A 20,582-nucleotide genomic window follows, 5' to 3' on the forward strand; every position below is an offset into this window, starting at 1 on the left:
CACTGCTAAGCGAGGTTCTGTCTCCCCCCTCCATGTTTCTGCCTCAGGTAAGTACCTTGAACACTTTCAGGTGTTATGATGGCGGTGCTTGTTGATGTCACGTGTTTTTATAGTGAGAGGGATTGCAGTGGTGAAAGCAGGGCTTGGTTCTGTTAAAAATGTGCTGAAGGCATGAGGCTGTGACATCCTCCTTCCTTCCCTCTCCCAGGGTGAAAGGAGTGATCGTCGATTTTAAAAAGATAGTTACAGTCCCTAACTAGCCCAGCCCAGCTATTGTGTGTTAACAGGAACAGCACCACCAGAGGCCTTGGAGACCCAGGGATATTGCAGTCCTAAAGTGCTCCTGGCATAGTTTGGCTTGTTTATGTTTTTTGTTTTTCTTAAATTGTGGGACAGACTAGTGTATAAACTGAAAAATAATTGTCAAGAAATAATTTTCATAGGACAGTTTTATTGTGATATAGTTCACACACCATGAATTCCATCCATTTAAATGGTACAATTCAGCAGCTTTTTGCATATTCACAGTGGTGCATGCATTATTATTCCAGAACGTTTTCATCACTTCAGAAAGAGCAGTGGAAATGAATGACCTATCCACCCCTCCCAAGTGGTGGTTCTAAAGAAATTTCTTGGCTATTCCTGACCATAAATTAACTTGTTATATTCCAAGAAAAATCTGGTAGGAATTCTAACCAGAATTGAAATGAATCTGTCTATCAAAACAGGAAGAATTTATAACTTTATGGCATAAACTTCTTCTACCCATGAATATATCTGGGACCCTATCTTTTCATCTGACCAGAGCCTGGCCCATGTGAAGTTCTCACTACTTTTTGGGCTTGTGAATGATGAGATTCTATACATCGTTAGTTGCAACTGTAGCCTTTCACAGAAGACAAAAGTAACCTCAGTGAAGCAAGTGACTCTCTGATGGTCAGAAAGAGTGACAGCCAGTGCTGGAGTGATCCAGTGGACTTGGTGTTTGCAGCTAGATTTCTCGACCACCTACAGTTAAGGGGATTAGAGAGTTCTTTTATTTTTTCTTAATGGCGTTGCATTTATTTTTACTTATTTTTTAAAATTATTTTTTATTTAAGTGTAGTCAATTTACAATGTTATTTTCAAGTGTGCAGCAGAGATTCAGTTATAAACATATACATATGTTTATATATATGTTTTAGATTGTTTTTAGTATAAATCACTACAAGAAATTGAATATAGTTCCCTGTGTTATATAGCAGGTCCTTGTCATTTATTTTATATTTACTAATTTGTATCTGTTAATCCCCCCTTTCCTGCCTGCTAAACACAGTTTGCATTCTATGTCCATGTGTCCATTACTAGGAGCACCGTTTTTCCTAGTAATATATGCTCTTTTGCTGCTTTCAGTTTCAGTAATTCCATCTTATCTGTGGGCGCTTTTCTTCTGGTGGCCTTAATGTGGTTTGCACACGTGGTAATAGAGATCTGTATTTGGGAGAACCCCAGGCCTCGTGTAGTCCCTGGTACAGAGTGCCCACTGAATTGATGCTTGAACTGGGAAAAAAGCACAGTAGATGTTGGAATTTCCACTATGGTTGAGAATTCTATAACCTCTTTTGACAAACTTAATATTGGCTGCACCCATTCTGGGTAATTTGGTGGAAATTCATGTTATGGTGGTGAAGAGACGGGGCCTTGTATGCTTCTTCTCTTTCTGTTTTCTAACACTCATTCTCCTGGGCCTTCCAGATCCTCCCCCAGAAGTGCCCAGGGCTGGCTTGGTGCTGCACTGAGGCAATATTTGTTAATAAGGCCCTTTCCTCATCTCTTCTGAGCCTCCGGTTTTTTCTCTGCACAATGAGGGCTTAGACTAGATAACTACTTTTCAGTTTCTTTTAAAGCCATGTTTCCTTTGAGAAACAGAAAATGCAAATCTCTCCTCTCAAACCAACCCTTTAGATTTTGAAAAGTCCTCCAAGGAGTGACATAGCTCTTTGTGGAAAATGAATGTGATTGTGATTCCAGGTGACACAGAAAAGACTCTTCAGAGATTGATTGCAGGGAGAGGGCAGGAAAGGGGCAGTATGTCACACTTTCTAGTGTGAGCACTGGAGCAGGGGCTTGGATTTAATTAGGTGTCTGACGTGGCCTCTCTCTAATCTTGTAGAATGTGATAAACTTCTCTACCTCAGTTTCTTGATGTGTCAAGTTGGGGTGATAATATTTTAAGGCTTTTGTGAAACATTATGCACATAAGCCATTTGTGTATGGGTAGAAACAAGACCTGCTAGGGATTCAGGGATTTGTTTAAAAAAAAAATCTTGTCCATAGCACTCTGTCTGTGTGTATTTAGTAGTTCCTGAAGGGTGAGGGTGAGTCTAAAGTCCATCGTGGGACAGGTGGCCCATGGTTCTCTGTGCCCCTGAATGCCCCCTCCTCCCCAGTCCTCTTCCTCAGTCCAGGATGAAGTTCCCTAGTAGATTTACTCAGAGGTCTTGTGAAAATGGCTATTCATTTTATTGTTTCACCAAGAAGGGCTGCCATCATGACCTCAGCCCTCCCCGGCCGCCACACCAACCCGGATCCCACCCCGGTCCATGTCCACTGGCCCCGCCAACGGCGCTGCCGTACGTTTACCGTCTGTGAGACGCCGCCCCAGAAAGGATGTCGGCCGCCGACTGACGCGGCCAGAACTAGTGGCCCGGCCAAGCAAGCCGCCATCCCCAGCAGCAAACACCGCCATGGCCCCGGGCAGCTGCACACTTCCGGAGCCCGCTGCCTGCCCCAGAAGCGCACGCCAGCCCGCGAGGAGCGCGGCGTCTTTATCCATGGCAACGCCGCGGGGCCCTCCCCTAGCGCTTGCGTCTGCGTCCTCCCGAGGCTAGACGTGCGAGAGCAGAACATTCGGAGCCAATGGGAGCAAGGGCGCGGCCAGGACGGGGGTGGGGGGAGGCTTATGGGGCAGCTGGGCGGGGCCGGGGCGGGCGGGGCTGCGCGGAGGTCCTCAGCTGCAGGTGGCACCGGCCGGAGGCTGGGGCAATGCTGCCAACAGTGGGCGCGGCGGCGGGGCAGCGGGGCGGGGTCACCCTCACCTGTCTGTGTGCGGGGCTCAGCCTGGGCTCCGCGGCCTCCGCTTGCACCGGAAGTGGACCCAGGCTACCGGTGGGCAAGATAGAGGACTGAGCCCAGGCAGGCACGTCTGGCCAGGTAGGGCACCTGAAGTGCAGATCCGCCAGGCCGGCTGCCGGCCTTGAATACGCGCTGCTAGGCAGTTTCCAAGAAGACGGGATCTGTCCCAAGAGGGGAGGTAGGGCAGGGTGCCAGATGCCTGGTTGGGTGCGGTCTTACAGGAGAGCCACGTTGAGAGGGTGCGGAGCAGCCCCTGTGTTGGCGGGGCTAGGAATTTGGGGTATAGGGTGGGGATGATGTGTGCCATTCCCTGTGGTCTCCCAAAGAACTCGCACCCCCAAGCAAAGGACCCTGCTCCCTCCACCCTTCACTGCATCCCCTGCCTTCCCCAGCACCACCGCCCCTGCCCCCGGAGTGTCCCATGACCTCTCCCCACACCAGGCACCGTCCCTGTTACAGGTACTTATCTCCTGGTGGTTCCAGCCCAAGGGTGGGGGCTGTATCTGACCAGTTAGGATGCCTGGAGCCTTTGTATGAAACCTCAGACTATAATGCAGGCGTGCACAGAGGCCCCTCAAACAGGATTCCCTGCATTCCCTCCCCACCACGCACCCACAGCGCAGCTGCCACACCAGGCCAAGCCTGCTGGAGGACCGCTGTTCCCTCTCCACCTGTCCCTGATCAAGAGTGCACCGCCCACACTGCTGGGTATTTAGTGGGCCTTAGAAGAGCAGCTGGTATTTTCATGGACAAATATTTGCTCTTTTGGGAAGAGTTGAGTGCAAAGGGATGTAGGGTATGCCTTTTCTGTTGTCCTGGAACTGGTGACTAGGATGCAAACTTAAGTCAAAGCAGTTTTTAGAGAGAGCCGCAATATATCTTACCCAAAGATCACTGTTCCCCTACAAAGGCAACACCACCTGGCGGGTGGGGTCCTGGTCCCTCTTTCTGGAGGTTGGGCTTTGCACCCTCCAGCTGGGACAGAGCCCAAAACAGCTCTGAACACGCTCCAACAGGCTTTCCCAGCACAAACTGCCTTTATTTTGAATCTGGCTGAAGGAAGCAGCTGAGAAATCTGGGTAAATCTTCCTGGGTGTAACCATGCCTTTTGTGCTGAATGAAAGAGCGGCTCTCCACATGCTAACAGCTTAGAACTGAATGTGTGTCGAAGCCTTCATGCATGTAGCATGTTGGGAACAGCGTTTCATGGTGAGGGGAACTCTATAACTTACATGTGTATGGGGAAGCCCTCACTCCAACAGGGTTTTCCTGCACAAACTGCCTTTATTTCGAAATTGGCTCTTGCTGAGAAATCTTGGTAAGTGTTCTTAAGTGTAGCCATGCCCATTATGCAGGATGAAAGAGCGGCTCTACACTTTTTCACATCTCAGAAATGAATGTGTGTTGAAGCCGTCATTCATGTAGCGTGTTGGGAACACAGAATTTAGTGGTGAGAACTATGTAAATTACATGTCTATGATGAAGCACTCTCTCGAGCCGGGTATTCCAGTGCATACTGCCTTTATTTCGAAACTGGCTTCTCAGAAGCCTGTGGTCTCCACTGCAGGTCTGTCTCCAAACCCAGGGCCAGCATGGTAACTCTGCTCCCCCTGTCTATTCTGGAAGTTCTAGGTGTCCTCCATGGCCCTTCCACCATTATGTTTTTGGAAAACCCCACAGATGGAATGGGCCTGAGAACAGGAGAGCTGGATGCCAGAAGCCACTGCCCAGTGTGAGGCTCCTGGGAGGGGCATCTCCTCTCCGTGGGCTCTGATCTAACCTCCCCTCTCCCCCACCCCCACCCCTCTCCTCCTGCATTTCCTGATTGATCCCTGGATAATGGTCCATACCAGGAATGACCTGGGAGAGGTTTTATGAGTCTTTTAGTGGAAAAAAAAAAGAAATCTTTAGACAAGTTACTGAAAGTAACTTCCAGCTTTACCGGGAAAGACCTCATTCCAATGTTTAAGGCTAGTTGACAGGGTGTCAAATTGCTTAACCACTCACATCTGAGCAAGTGCTACCTCTCTCTCCAGCTCCCCGCAGCATCCACCTGTGGCAACTTGGCCAAAAGAAGGCAAGAAAGCTCTTTCCCCTCGCCAGCACCAGCGTGGCTTTGGAGTCAGTGGAGGCTGAGAGAAAGAGCCCCGCCCTGAGGTTTGAGGGGCCTCCAGCCACAGCCAGAGGAGCGGGGCTTTTCAGAGTGGCCCAGCAGGGAAACCAGGCAAGGCCACCTGGCCCAAGTCTTCCCTGCCCAGAGAGCCCCATGAACTGCTTTGGGCCACACTCCCCGTTTGGGCCCCCTGCAAAAATTTACCACGGGAGCCACACCTGAGAAGGCAGAAGGACAGCCCTTTAGCCTGGGGTCCCAGCAGGTGTGTCCTGTGAGACCTGTGGCCACATAAGTTACTTGTCTCTCCAGGTCACTGAAGGGACTGTGCTGGGCATCTTGGTGGTCAGGGACATGGGAACACCTCTAAACTCTGAAGAAGGACAGAGAGACTCTTCCTGGAAGCAAGGATTCCAGGGAGACACCTTGCCCAGAACTGGGGGACTGTGTCCTGAGTAGACCCCTGGGAGGCAATGTGGGGCTGTGGGGTCCTCTTCTGAGAAGGGAGCAGGTGAGTTTTCCGGGGGTGGGGTCCTGCTTTGTCCAGACATGTCCTTGTGTAAGACTCATTTACAAACACCTCCAAGTCCACCTAGGGGTGGCCCCAGAGGTGGGGGTAGAGGAGGAGAGTGAAGGGTGCAGACTTAGGGCCCCCTGAGCCACCCAGGGAGCCAAGGGTCAGTGGGAACATCTTGGGAGTCTAGTGCAGGGGTGGAGGACGAGCACTAAGAAGATGCCAAGTCATGCAATAAAGTGACCCATGACCACGAGACACAGGTGGCCGTACACCAAAAGAGGCAGATAGAAATTTAGACCCAGGATCTGAGAACCTTGAGAGGGGCTGGAGGGTCCCAGGAACCCTCAGGAACAGCTCTTCTAGGGGCACAGACATCCCAATACACACATTTCTCATGGAAGCTTTTTGGGGTGCAGAGTGAGTTACCAGGATCCTGAACTTAGTATGGAATCCCACCCCCTTGTTCATCACGGTACCTGGCAATAAATTGCTGTCATTTGTCCCTGGACATGCACAGGGGAGCTGACTGCTATGGGGGTCACTGCAGGACTAGAATCTTCTGGTGTCTGCTCTGTGACCACAGAAACCCAGGGGGATTTCTCAACGGGAGAACCTGGAGACCATGCCTGCAAGGACCACCCTCATGGGATGGCCAAGGGGCTCGTGGTACCCAGGTCACCAAGTGACGAAGTTGTGAGGTTGCCTGGGGTATCCTGGGGGCATGTAGATTTCTGAGGTCAGCACGTGGGCCCAGCACTGCTGGATGGTCTGCACAAAGAGGGGCCTGCCCTCCTAATGATGGCTCTTAACACCTGCAGGGAAACTGCTCCCAGGGCTCCTGGAGGTCCATATTGAGAGTGTCCTGCCAGCCTTGTGGGGTCACCTTCCCCTGATGCAGAAGCAGACCTCTCTCCCTTGAGGCCCAGGGGACACCTGGCTCAGGTGCCACCTGTGTGCCCTGGACACGCAGAGCCCCAGAGCTCTGGCACAGCCTGGGGTGTGGTGGTGTCCGGGCAAGAAAGGCCCTGGGAAGGGGGTCATTCAAGGGCAGAGGCCACTCTGCAGGGATGCTGGAACTGGCAGCAATGCACTGCTTCAGTACTCCCTTGGGTTGGGTCTCCAACCTGTGGGATGGAAGGGCCACTCCTTCCTGCGGTGCAGTCGGGGGAACTAGATCCATCGTCAAGGTCAGCCCTGAAAATGGAGGCTGCGCTACCTCCATTCCTGGAAAGAAAATCAGTCCCCTCCAGTCCAGGTGATTCAGAAAGTCATTCAGCAATGTTCGGGGCCCCCACTTTAGGCTTTGAATTAGAGCTGAGCGGCTTAGGAGGCCAGATCCCTGTCCGTGGCTCCAGGAGCAGGCTTTCTGCTGGGGGACAGGATCCTCACAAACACCTGTGTCTTTGTGGGACACTCCCCTCTGACAAGCTGGGAGGCAGGGTGCAGTTGTGGGAAATCGTGTTTACATGAGCAGAGGGCCACCATGTGGTGGGGGCACAGGAGACTGTGAGAATGAGTCCCACAACCTTTCTGGAATCAAAAAACTGGCAAATGTGAAAAAGTGCATAATTTGTTTTATTGAACAGGCTGCTTATGTACGTTTGGAGGACCAGGTTCAAGGACTCAGCATCCCTCCAGGACAATAGCCTCAAGAGAAGAACAGACAGAGCAGGAGGAGATCTGGGGTTTCTCCCAGGAATTAGGTGCAACAGGGATTTCTGCAGATTTGCAAGGAGTCCCCGACCACTGAGCATGGGGTTACAGCCCCACGAGCCCCTGTCATGTTTGGCTTGGGCTCTGGTTCTGGCCTGCTCATGTATTCTTCCAGCAGAGTTCCAGAAACTCAGAGGGTGGAATTAGAGGGGCTGCGTTTGGAACCTAGTGAGGAGTTGGAGGGTCCTTTATGTTGAGTCCCTTCATCCTAATCACCGTAGCTGAAGCCCAACACCCCCCAGGCCCCCATGGTTGCCGTGGAGGGAGAACAAGCCTGGCAGGCGACCTAGGGGTCCCACTACTGTGTCCTTCCCTTGTCTTCGTTCCCTTTCACCCCGGAAGGTGTGATTGTCTCGTGTCATGGTGGCCTCCACAATGTCCCTCCCAGTAATCTCTCTTCTCCATCAGGTGGGGTTCCCAACCCCGCTCAGCCTTCTCTGCATGGATGCTGAAGGACCAGGCCCACCTGAAGTTCTGAGCTCGAGCAGTAAGGTGGAAACAAAGAAACCAATGGAAAAAAGAAGCAAGTGATTGTGGCAAAGCTCCCCACCACAGAGAAGCTGCCCTGAGTGGAAGGGAGAGTGTGGGCATGCCTGTTTGTTTCCTATCTCCCAGTGCTCTTAGCTTTCTTATTGCCTACCTGCATGGTTACAACAAAATGATCTGCAAAACTGAAAATATTTACTCTCTCGCTTTTACAGAAAAGGCTGGCCAGCCTCTGGTCCGGTACCAGGCAAGAGATTGGAGTTCCTTTCCAGTTTGGAAACATCTTGGCAGGCCCAGGTTTGCAAAGGTCTTTAAGAGTAGTTACGGAGTTTTGCTTTTAAACTTTTTTACGGCTGTAAATACTTGTGAGATGTGGTTGTGATGTATAATTCTGAGTCGGGATTTTCTCAAACTGTTTCTCACTTCTTATACCAGACATTCCTAAATTCCAAGTGGAACTGCATATTAAGGAAGCCATGGAATTTAGCAAAAGGATACAGATCTCATTTCCTTTTAAGCATCGATGTACCTCCATCATGGCAGTATTTGTTATGTGTTATTGATAGGGGAACTAAGTAGTAAACAGATTAATAGAAAATAGGGGATTTTAGGTACACAGGTTCATCTTTTCAACATTGTTTGTAATATTTGCAGTTTAAGATGACCATTCCTGAGAAACAGGCAGCCTCTTAGAATGAAATAGCATTTCCTCTGAACCATAATTAATTTTTATTTTGTAGACAGCAGGAAGGGTAATAACACATCACACATTTGGGGACGTCAAAGAGAAAATGTAACTTTCTGGGAGCGCACTCCCCCGCCTCCCCCTGCCCTTTTTACTGTCCCATTCTCCCTGGAAGGCTCTTTCTTATCTTCTGCTCATGGCTCCAGTAACTCTTTCTTCCTCCTTGTTCCTCAGCTGGTAAGGTTAGTTTTCTACTTTGAACAAGCAAACAAGCCAACAGAAGAGAAATTTCACAAGCAACTCCCAGCACATCCGCTCGCCTTCTGATGTCTGTGACCTCACTCTCGGTGCCCCACTGCTTATTAAAAGTGGCATCGAAAGCCAGTTCCTCCAAAAGTCCCCGAGGCCCCATCCCTCCCATCTTCTCTGGGTTGTCACTCCCAAAACCATCCTCTCTTTCACTGCCTCATCTATTTTGTTCTCCTGCTAGTTGGCACCATCAGTATATAAACGTCCATCCTCTTAAACCAACAGCACTCCTTGACCCTAATTCACCCCCACCAATTGCCACCCTGTGTCTTTGCAGCAAATCTTTAAGGAGCTGTTTAAACTCACTGTCTGCATCTTCTCTTGAGCCATCCCCTTTTACACCCATTCTGGCTTTTCGCCTGATCCCTCGCTCTATGGAAACTGCCCTGTCAAGGCCATCAGTGACCCCATGTTGCTAAATATAGTGGTCAATTTTGACTCCTCATCATGCTTGGCCCCTCGGCAGCATTTGACCCAGCTCTTCCATCCCTCCTACCCCGTGTTCCTGCTTCACTCAACCCCCAGCCCATCTCTCTGTCTGTTTCTGATTTTGGCCTGCTGGCTGGTCCTTTGCCAATGTCTCCTGTTTTTTCCAAACATATACTGTGGGTGTTCCCCAGGGTGGGTTCCTGGGCCTCTCCTCTCTCTCTCTGCTATTCCTTTGGTGGAAGCAACCCAGCCTTGGAAATTGGCATGCCATCAATTTCTCGATTTCTCCAAAATTCCCTGATTTCCCCTTTCCATCTGAGCCTTTATCCCTGAGACTCACATCACATTCTTTTCCTTTCATTCATCTTGCTTTCACATTCATACATATGTTCTACTATGAAATTACTTTTCCAAATTTTGAATCAGTACATATATATCATGTAAAATGCTCAAATATGTATTATTTCCACTAAGATGTTAATTCTACCTTAGAACATTTCTGCACTTCTGTATTTATGTGAATAAAGTGAATAGTATTTCTACAAGCCTCATAGTTAAACACTGTTAGTTTGGGGCTATTATGTAACATGAAATAATGGTACATCAACATAGTCGTTTTTCATTTATTTTTATGTAACACCGAGATGAGGTTTTTGCCCTGAAGACTGGTTTTATTGAAATTTTACCTACGTTACGGACAGTCAGTTTATGTGAAAGCCCTCATTTCTCCCCTTTTTGATATATGCTCCATTTGGCTATATATAACATATAACTTGGCATGAAACAAAATTCCCAAATCATTCACATGATACAATTAATATGTTTAATTATATTTTTTAAATGTTAAAAAGAAAAAGAAAACAGATTCCTCTACCTATTAGGCACTTCTGTGGCAATATGTAACACACCCCTTAACCATGACATTGAAGAACTGAGCTGATACCAGCCCCTTTCCACCTGCTCAGCCCCACCTTTTCCCATCCCCTTTCCCATCCGGAGAGGACATCCCTCCCATTGTCCAGGCCCAGATGTTGGAACCATGTCCTTTCTCTCTCTTTCTTTTACACTCACAGACAGCAAATCCAGCTTGTTAGAAAATTCTGGATATTCTGTCTTAATTAAATACCTGCTCTCTGCTCCCCGCCCTCCTAAGAGCCACCTTCAGCCTTTCCTGGATACCAATAGCCTTCTGTTTCCATCTTTGCTTTCCTACAATCTCTCATCCACACAGAGTCAGAGGGAGCCTGTAAAAACATACATTGGGGGTGGTGGGTGTTGCTCAGTGGTAGGGCGCATGCTTAGCATGCTTGAGATCCTGGGTTCAATCACCAGCACATTCATTAAAATAAATAAATTACTTCCCCCCAAAAAACACAAACACAAAAGCATAAGTTGGACTACATCACCCCTCCCCTCAAAACTCACTAAACGGGTCACCATGTCATTAGGAGCCAAAGTCATCACAAAGGCCTCAGGACCCGGTGTGCTCTGCCTCTCTGCCCACACTCTCCCCCTCACTCTGGGGGCCTCTGGCTCCGGCTCTTCCTTCTTCCTCCGGATCTATTCTGCTTCAAGTTCATTACTCCGTGAGATCTGCCAGGATTGCCTTATTCTCTCCTGCCTGCCTCCCACCCCACCGCCATCACCCGAGTTTGCTCATATCACTCTTTTTTAAAAATTTATCCAAACTCTTGCTACCCCAACATGCTGCCTGTTTCCTCTGCTAAAATTCTGAGCCCCCATTATGGGGAGTCATGTCTATTTTGTTGACTGATAAAGCCCGAGAGCCTTGGGAACGGTCTAGTTAGGAGATTCCCGTATGTAGTAGGAGCTTATACACATTTGCTGAATGAATGTAGATGCCCTGGTCCAATCCGATGGAGCACTTCTGTGACGTGCTCAAAGAATAACTCTCCTTTCCACCTGAGAGGGGGTGACAACTTCCCTGGTGATTAAAGGCAAGAATTTTTTGCTTTATGCTGTTAACCTTAGGCGGGGAGACTGGGGGATCTTCATATATATTTTTAAATTTGGTTCACTCTGCAGTTGGTCTTTGGTCTCTGTATAATTTTGAGAAACTCTTTATGAGTGATCATTCTTTGATCAGATTGAACAGGTTCCAGGGGGAAGGACCAAGCCTGTCCCATCAGCCATTCTATGTGTCTTGTCCTGGGACCCAGTGGATGCTCAGCATGTAAGTGAACCGACAGGAGTGAGTGAAGAGATGGGAGCATCTCATTATTGTGGCGGATCTCTGTCCAATGCCTTGAGATTTGGGGAAGGGTTTACGAGTGCAGAAGGGAGAGGTCAGGTCCTCTGTGCTTTTCCTGAGTGCCCTGGCCTTACCCATTCCCCCAGCCCCCTCTGGGCAGCCAAGCCAAGGAGCTGGGCCACCAGGGGTTGTGCTGATCAATAATCCACCTTCACCCCAATTCCGGGGGTAGGTACACATGGTTGTAGACACTGGAGTCAGGTCCTTGGAGGAATTCCTCACTGAACTATGTTTTGGACCTTTTATTTTTCTCTAGAACCTCCAGCTGAAGAAGATTGTTTTAGACACATGAAAGTTGAGGACACCTTCTGTCCCCTCGCAACCCAGGTGGGGCTGGGAGTCTGCTGTTTCTATAGCCGGTGGGCTCGTGTTGATTTGGGCATCCCTGTGCCTGAATTCCTGCAGTACACTCGGTGATAAGGTTGGGGGTGCCTGGCAGGGAGGGAAGCGGGTTGGGAGACTGTACAGCTGGGCTGATGTTAACCTGGGGTGAGCGGGAGCTTGCTGATGCATGGCATCTCGGGGCAGGGAACTCTCCACACTCAAGAGGGGTTCCCACTCCCGCAGGGTCCCTTTGATCAGGGTGCTGGGCTGTCAGGGGACTACAGGGGTCCCAGTGAGGATTAGGGTGCCTTCAGGCAATGGGAAGTGTGGGGTCCAGTGGCAATTGAATTAACTGTGCACCCAAACCCAGCCCCCACCTCTTTCAGCCTGTTTCCTAATCTGCAAAACTGGAATGTTATTAAACATCTCACGGGGTCATTGATGGGCTGGGACAGACTAGACAGTCAGGAGCTGGAATTCCTCTGTCCCCTGATTGTTTGCCTTCTTTCTGACTATTTGCTCTCACAAGCTCAGTCTCTCTGTCTCTCGCTCTTTCACTTCTAAGTGTCTCTCATGCTCTGGTTTCATTTGATTTCCAACCACCGCCCCTCCCCTCCGCCAAACTCCAGATGAGTGAACTTGATTTCTATGTGTCAGTTCCAAATTCCCAGGAAAGATGCTCTGTCACCCTCTGGATCTGCTGTCCAACCCATGAGTTGTGGCCAGAGGAGCGAGTCCTTCTGGGACCAGCAGAGGGTCTCTGCCGAGCCCCCAGCCACCACTGTGGGAGCACATAGCTCTCCGTGGAGGAAGTACTGGCTGTGACCTTGTGTCACTAAGTGTGAATTTATGTCTTCTCTTGAACCACCTTCATCCTCCTAAACAAAGATGAAAATTAAACACTCCCGGGATTTGTGTCATGGAACACTCAGGTTGGGGGCTAATGGGGCTGGAATTTCTGCTGTATTTAAGGGGCTACACTGAATCCCCAACGAGAGCCTACAAAGGGAACAGCACCGGCCCCACCCGGCACTTAGGGCGCTGAGTCTGCGTGACGGTGAGCCAGGCTTCTGACCACAGCTCAGGGGTCTGGTCTGACCAATTAGCCTTTGAAACCAACCAGCTTTGGATTCCTCAATCCCACCCTGAGGTTTTACCTGAACCATCAGCTTCTGTATCTCTGAAGACAGATGCTGAGGACCCTTCACGTAAGCCGTTCGCACAGCCCTGTTCAGGCCTTTGTGCTGCACGGTCTGCCCGGCGAGCTGACCGAGGTTGGTATTTTACTGATGTTAGAAGTAGTCTGGTTTCCCGATGTACTGTTTCACTGAACAAGCAACAGAAGCCACTTCTCGCTGATAAAAGCAGAAAAGGGACATAATGAAAAGATACTGGGAGGGTGTGTGGAGTGGCCAGGACCGGAGCCAACCCAGGAGCTGTAGGAGGTGTTAGGGAGCCCCAGGCACCAGGCTGGGAGGGGTGCTACCGGGCCCCCTGCCACCCCAGAAGGGACCCCCCTCCACCCGACCCTCCACCTCACTCACTGCAGGTTCATGTCCCGGCAGGGCCAGGTCACACTGAAGCCACCAGCACACACCTCAGTTGGGGAGCTGGCCCCGTCTGAGCTGCGGGCGTGCCTGGTGTGGGGAGAGGCCCAGTTAGAGGAAGGCAGTTCCCCTACTGTTCCGAGTTAAGGTGCAAGTCAGTGCCCATCACTCAGGAGAGCCGGGCTGGACGGACCTCATTGTGGTGACTAGGCTGTCTGAGTTCACTTATTACTTTCTACGTTTGAAGGCCCTGGAGGGAGAAAAAGTGAAGGTTCTAGTACTTATTTTGTGTTTCCCACGTACCAGGTGTGGTAAACAAGCCACTTCAGACAAGGCCCGGAGCAACCACGTAAATAGGCCACGGAGCAAGTCGTGCAGTCAGGCCTCTGTGGTCCCGAAACCCGTGTCCCCATCGGCTCCATAGTTACCAGTGGAAACTAGGGGGATTTATGGGACTGTGTGCTCCTGTGAGGGCTGGGATATGTGTGTTTAAGTCCACATCTTCAGAAACTCGGCTAGAACCACAGCCACTGATTGCACGGTGGCAGAGGAAGGGAGGATTCCAGCCTCTGGTCCAGCTCGTGTGGAGCTCAGAAGTTCTTCCTCCTGTCCTGAAAATAACACTAAATCTGAGGGAGCTGCAAACCCACTGCTCTTCTTAGATCCCAGAAGACTGAGGGGGAAAGCTGCTTCCAACCCAGAGAGGTTGCAAAGGGAACAGCGGGCAGGCTTGGAGAGTCACAGCTCCCAAGGCAGAACCTGCTTTTGTAAGAACCCCGGGGGCAGGCAGATTTAACAGGTCCCTGAGGCCAGCAGGAGGCTCAGTGTGGGGAAATCAGAGTGTGACAACTCCAGGGGGCCAGTCAGAGGGGCCCCATGCTCTTTTTCATGTATTTTACATCCAGGACCGTGTCCTGTTCTCAGAATGAAGGTCAGAGGATAACTCCTCATGCTTCCTGCCTGGAGAGGAGAAAATAACTGTATTGAAATACACCCAGAACATTCTGTTTCATTGGGGGAAGTTGTTTTTTGTTTGTTTTTTTAATGAGAAATTATTTTACCAGAGCCTAACCAACCTGGGAGAAGGGAAATCCCTTCTGTGTCACCCAAATTGGGGTGGGGGGAAAGAGACACACTTGTGGAGGTCACAGCTCAGGGCACAGGCTCAATGAGAACTAATCACAGGACTGCAGATGCCCTGCTCTGTCCCGCTCCCCCAACACCTTACCTCCATGTCAGTAGGGCCCGTGTGTAATAACAGGAATAATACTAACAGAAGTAAATGTCTCAGGAGTGTCTAGGGAAAACCCAAAGACAGCGGGGAGATGAAAACAAGGACACACAGGCTGTTTTAGCCTCTCACACCAATAGCTGTAGCAAACTACACACAGCCCAGCCCCAGTAGATAAACAGACAACCTCACAGAAGAAATTATTTATTTTGGTTCTCTTACCCAGTGCATTCCATGGTGCATCCTCGCCTAGAATTGAGTGGAAGCAAGTCCATCTCAGAAGGGACATAACTGAAGAGGGATGGCTTCCCAGACTCTGAGGGGCAGAGAGAGCACCAGCCTGGGTTAGAGAAAGGTGAGGGGTGGGGTAGGGTGTGGGCTGCCTTCTTCCCCATATAAGGAACCTTCCTGAGGCCAGCACAGTAGGAGGGAGGGCCATGGGGTGGAAGCAGCCAGACTTCATCCTGAGAACTGTTGGGATGCCTCAAAGGGACCATTCAGGTGCCCAAACTGGGCCCTGATTGAGGGAGCCAGTCGGTCTGACTCAGAGCCCAGGACTGAGGTGGGCTCACAGCAGGCCGGTCTTACTTGGCCGGATCCATTTCACTTCTCTGAAGCCCTGTGTAAAACATGAAGCGTGGACGGCCTGGTGAGCACAGCTCTGCCCTCAAGACCGGTTTCAACTCCTCTCTTCCCAGAGAACAGCATCTCTGAACCCGTCCTGGGTGACCTCACAGAGATCACCCTAGTGGCCCAGGCTAGTGACCGGGAACATGTACCTTCCTGCAGGCAACCCCTGACGTCCACTGATGCATCATATACTGGCAAAGAGTGAGTCACTGTGCATTGGTCTAACAGCAGAGACTCTGCCAAAGGCCCAAGAGGTGGTGTGTGGGACATGCAGGGGTGCAGGAGTGTAAGCAGCGCAAAAGTGTAACTGGTGACAGGGGTGCAGGGGCTGTGGAGGGCGCAGGCATTTCAGGGGATGTGGGGGTGGAGGGATGCAGAATTGCAGAGAGTAGCAGGGGTGCAGAGGTGCAGGGAGTGTAGGGATGCAGGGAGGTGCTCAGGGACCTGGCCAGGATAAGAAGGCAAGTGCACATCCTTGCAGTCAGCCTGACCCCGGTAGGCTATTGCAATGCTTTTGGGCGGCGGCGGCGGCGGTGGCGGTTGGGAGGCTGCCCGGGCAAGCCGATCGATTTCTTCTCTTCCCTGCAGCCTGGCCTGGGGTGGGGCTTGGCCGCCGGAGATTCGCCAGATGTTGCACTCCAGGTAAGCTTGCTCCTGGGAGGTGGGGCGGTTAGGTCAGAGGGCGGTGGCAGCGGCAGAGGGGCGGAGCGTGTCTACCCCTGGTGAACGGGTGGAATAGCTGCCTTGTCCCGGCTGCTGGGCCTGGGAGCGGCCTCTTCTTCCCCAGGTCGCCGGACACTCCTGTCCCACTCAGCTTGCTGAGTGCGGAGTGGGGGCGGGGCCGTTAAGGTGCGGGACCCACGGTGGGAGGGAGGCTGCCGCGGGGGAGCCGATCAATTCGCTCCGCTCTCCCCAGAGGCGGAGCCAGGGGCGGCTTCTGCTGCCCTAGAGGCGGGACGCGGGTCTCCAGATGAACTTGCTCCTGGGAGGCGGCGGCGGAGGCGGCAGGGGCAGGGGATGTGTTCCAGGGAGTTGCTCCATTTCTTCTCTCCCCCACGGCCTGGCTTGGGGGCGACGTCTGCCGCCGGAGATTTGCCTGAGGTCCGACTCCAGGTGAGCTTGCTCCTGGGAGATGGGTGCGGTGCGGTCAGGGGGCTGGTAAGGTGGTGGCTGCAGGCATAGGGAGGCTGCCCCGGAGGAGATTGTGGATTAGCTCCATGTCTGCACCGCGTGGCCTGAAGGCGGCCTCTGCTGCTCCAGGTCCCGGGACACCCCTGTCCCACTTTGCCTGCTGGGGGCGGGAGGCAGGGTAGTCAGGGTGCAGGGGTGGCGGTGGTCGGGGGCCTGCAGCGGGGGAGCGGACCATTTGCTCCCATCTTCCCCGCGTCTTGTCCTGGGGGCGGTCGCTGTTGCCCTGTGTTATGAGACGCGTGTATCCTAGTCGGCCTGACCCCGGGAGTTGGACTTGGTACTTTGGGGGTGGTGGCAGCAGCGGCAGGTTTTCCCATGGAACTTGTCCATTTGCTCCCACTTCCCCCCATGGTTTGCCCTGGGGGCGGTCCCTGTTGTCCCAAGTTCGTCGGACGTCCATCTCCAGGTCAGCCTGCTCCCTAGAGGAGGCCACTGTGAGGTCATGGGCAAGAGTGGTGGCTGCTGCGGGGGTAGGGGCTGCCTTGGGGAGCTGGTGGATTGGCTCCCGTCTCCCCGATGTCCTGGTGTGGGAGTGGCCTCTCCTGCCCCAGGTCACCAGACGCACCTGTCCCACTCAGCCTGCTGGGGGAGGGGCGCCCTGGGCGGTGCCTTTAAGGTGCGGGGGTGGCGATGGCGGGGGTAGAAGACCTGCAGCGCGGAGCCTGTCAATTTGCTCTCCTCTTCCCCGTGACCAATCCTGGGGGCGTCCTCTGCTGCCCAAGAAGCCGGATGCCCGTCTCCAGGTCAGCTTGCTCCTGGGAGACGGGCCCGATGTGGTCGAGGGGCAGAGGCAGTTGCGACGGCCGGCTGCCCCGCCTAATGGGGCCACTTCTTCTCCTCTCCCCTGACCTGGCCTGGGGACGTCCTCTCTGGCGCAAGATTCGCCTGACACCCCACACCTGGTCTGATTGCTCCTGGAAGGTGGGCGCGGTGAGATCAGGAGGTGGAGAGGACAGGGGCTGCCCCTGGAGAGCTGGAGGATAAGCTCCAATCTCTCTGCAGGCCTGACGTGGGGGCGGCCTCTGCTGCCCCTCGTTCCCAGGTCACACTTCTTCGGGTCATATTTCCCCGGGGTTGCGGTAGGGTGCGGGGGCGTCGGGGTGTTGGCGGGGGTATGGAGCCTGCCGCTCGGGAGCTGGGGGTTTAGCTCCCATCTTTTCCGCAGATTGGCCTGAGGGCAGCCTCTGTTGCTCCAGGTCGCAAAGCAATTTCTCTGACAGCTTAGCCACCGGAGGTGGGCAGGATGGGCTGAGAGGGCTGAGGCAGCCGCCAAGGCAGCGACGGAGGGGGCTGTCCCTGGCCAGCTGGTCAATTTGTTCCCATCTCAACCTTTGCTGCCGCAGTTTCGCAGAACGCCCTTCTCCAGTTTATTCTTCTCCAGGGAGGTGGGCGCAGTGCATGCAGCCCGAGGTCTGGGCTCTCCCTTGGGAGGGGCAGAACTCTCTTGTTCTCCTTTGTCTTTATTCTTCAGCGAAGTGGTTACTGGACGCAATTCTTAATTCTGAGAAAGTGTAGCCTGTGTTATGGAAGAGCTGCTGGACAGTGAGGTTTCTGGGTGGATTTTCACATCAGCTGATGCCCCAGGCAGGCAGGAAAGCTATTACTCAGAGCTTCTTAGTCTGGGGTTGGGGATGGCCCCGCCATCCTCACCATGCTTTTTAAAAATGTGTTACTCCCCTCTTTTTCCTAGGTGACATTTTAGGTTATTGGGTCTCAGATTGCTGACACACTCATCCCTGTTCTCAGACATCTTTTAAACTTGGGTGAAGTGATAAGTAGGGGAAGATGATTTACTGAAAGGTAAGAATACTTAAATTCGCATTAAAGCTACATTCTGTCAATCTTTCTAAAATGATTTTCCTCTGATTCTAAATCCACGACCTAGTGAATGTTGTACTCCTGTGTAAATTATTGATCTTCACATCACATTTGTTGAGTGGTCAACGAGATTTGTTAATTAGATTATTCCTGAAAGGAAAAGTTCAGGCTTTTCAGAATTCCTTGTCTGATGTCACCCAGGCAGTCACAGTAGAAGACAGAGCTGATATAAAAATCCCTCAGCTGCCTGAACTGCAAAGCTTCTGGGATTACTGATCCCTGAAATGCAGGTGACTCTTGATGATAATCTGGGGGATGGTTTAAATGATCAGATTCTTCCAGTCCTATAAATGGGTTCCGTGGCCCCAGCCCCGGGAGAACTGGACATAAGGGCCATATCGTGTGTGGTGGGATGGGAAGGCAAGGTGTAAGAGCTGGAATCACTGAGATTCCACACTCGCTAAACACAGACTCCAGAGCCTAATTGTTGTCAGGTTCTGTTCTGGATTTGAGAGTGTGTTCATACATGATTCTTGCCCTTCTGGAGTCACTGCCTGGGTGGAAGTAACCTTTACATAGATCTGTGGAGGATGACATTTAAGTAGATGGGCTGTTATGGTTCTCAATGTGCCCAGGCTTGCTCTTCCAGGCACTCGTGGGACTAACGCGAGTCATGTTATTCACTCATTCACTGATTTATTACCCTTGAATTGATCACTCGTCCCACAGTAAGTGAAACAAGGTAACAGGAAGCTGAGTTTTGTCCCCTCTCCTATCACTGATTGTTTTTCAGTCGGGCGCCCTGCGTATGCATTGTGAAACGGTGGTATTTCGTGCCCAATGGGGCAGCACTGTCAGTTCTGAGAATCAGGGGAGACACATGGGTAGGACAGCACCCTGACACACATGGCACCCCCCATCCCGTGAGACAGAATTGTCGATGCTCAGGTGACCCGATGTAGACTGCGGTGCTAAACCTGAGCATGTTTAGTTATCCTGGTGGCTATGAAAATACAGACTACCAGTCGCTACCTCTGGAGACTCTGAGGGTGTGCACCCCAGAATTCTGCATTTTAAGAAGCACTTTAACGAATCCTGATGAAGAGATCTGAGTGTCCCACGGAGAAACACTGGTGTGCGAGGCACCAATATTGAGGATTCTCAGGGAACGATGTCTTTTTAGGATGGTCCATGGGCCCTCACTTTAGACTTTTGCCTTGGGTTTAATTGTATGTGTTCAGAAGTGATGTCTTTCGATTCCAGTGCATGTCAGCATGCTCTGTGCAGGGATTTACTCTCAGTAGATGGCAAAAACTATGATTCTTCAGGTCACCGAGCTACACTGTGAACGATATTTTATTTTGGTTTTCTTTGTAGCAAGGCAGAGTCTCCCGAGAAGAGATTTAGACTCAACAGCTTTGTGTCAGACTTTGGAAGACCGCTGCTGCCCAAGGTGTTCTCTGGCAGTGCAATGACGAATCTAGGTCCCTCTTTCACTGCTACATCAATGAAGTGGACCACTTGGACAAGGCCAAAGCTGGTATCCCTACCATAGCCCTTTACAGTGTTATTCGGCTCCAGGAAGCCATCAGATGCAGCAGGTGGCCAGAGGAGGAGCCGAACAGACTCATGAAATGTGACATCCCCAACTTTATCAACACGGACCAGAACTCTGCCTTTGTGGAAGATGATTTCCTGATTTTGTAACTACCGATTGTTCTAGAAAATAAGCCAGTTGCCCAGAACTCCCACAAAGACTTGAATTGAGAAACGTGCTTTCTCAGGTATCTTTCTGAAGATGTGAAGTCTGTCTTTGTATGGAAGGAAGTCCCCTTTCACAAAACTGAATGTGTTTGTGTCTGAGAGAGGGAAATGGAGACAGAAAGACGAAGAAGCAGAAGAGAGCCCCCTCAGAAGAGATCTAGTTAAGGTGAGTTTTTGTGCCTTTAAAAAACATTTGGGGTTTTAGGGGGAACAAAGTATTTACACTGTCTTATTCTCCTCATTGGAAACCTTGGCCCCGTCGTCAGAGTCAGCGGCCTTGAACGGGGGTTGCACGCTGCGTTTCATCTGGCACTGCCACTTCCACGCTCTGCCTTTAGCACGTTGCTTTGCCTGTCAGGGTTGCCACCCTTTTAACTGTAAGGTGAGGAGTCTGGAGTAGATGATCCACCCCAGCTCTGCTGTTTTGCAAATTTCTGATTTC

At 51.4% G+C, this 20,582-nt stretch overlaps 1 protein-coding gene across 1 annotated transcript in view; it reads left to right on the top strand.

The window, feature by feature from the left end:
• Positions 1 to 20,023, top strand: part of LOC140688317 (uncharacterized) — a 141,632-nt gene extending 121,609 nt beyond the window's left edge. Inside the window, exons 21-33 of the mRNA XM_072946941.1 lie at positions 5,151 to 5,271; positions 5,537 to 5,735; positions 7,863 to 8,037; positions 8,156 to 8,237; positions 11,471 to 11,557; positions 11,892 to 11,962; positions 13,146 to 13,233; positions 14,964 to 15,092; positions 15,436 to 15,568; positions 15,956 to 16,009; positions 16,284 to 16,480; positions 18,249 to 18,358; positions 19,754 to 20,023. The gene's annotated coding sequence lies outside the window, so the exon portion shown is untranslated. The remainder of the gene's footprint in view (positions 1 to 5,150; positions 5,272 to 5,536; positions 5,736 to 7,862; positions 8,038 to 8,155; positions 8,238 to 11,470; positions 11,558 to 11,891; positions 11,963 to 13,145; positions 13,234 to 14,963; positions 15,093 to 15,435; positions 15,569 to 15,955; positions 16,010 to 16,283; positions 16,481 to 18,248; positions 18,359 to 19,753) is intronic.
• The last annotated feature ends 559 nt before the right edge of the window (positions 20,024 to 20,582 follow it).

The sequence above is a fragment of the Vicugna pacos genome, chromosome 22, assembly GCF_048564905.1.
Source record: "Vicugna pacos chromosome 22, VicPac4, whole genome shotgun sequence".
In the NCBI taxonomy this organism is placed as follows: domain Eukaryota; kingdom Metazoa; phylum Chordata; class Mammalia; order Artiodactyla; family Camelidae; genus Vicugna; species Vicugna pacos.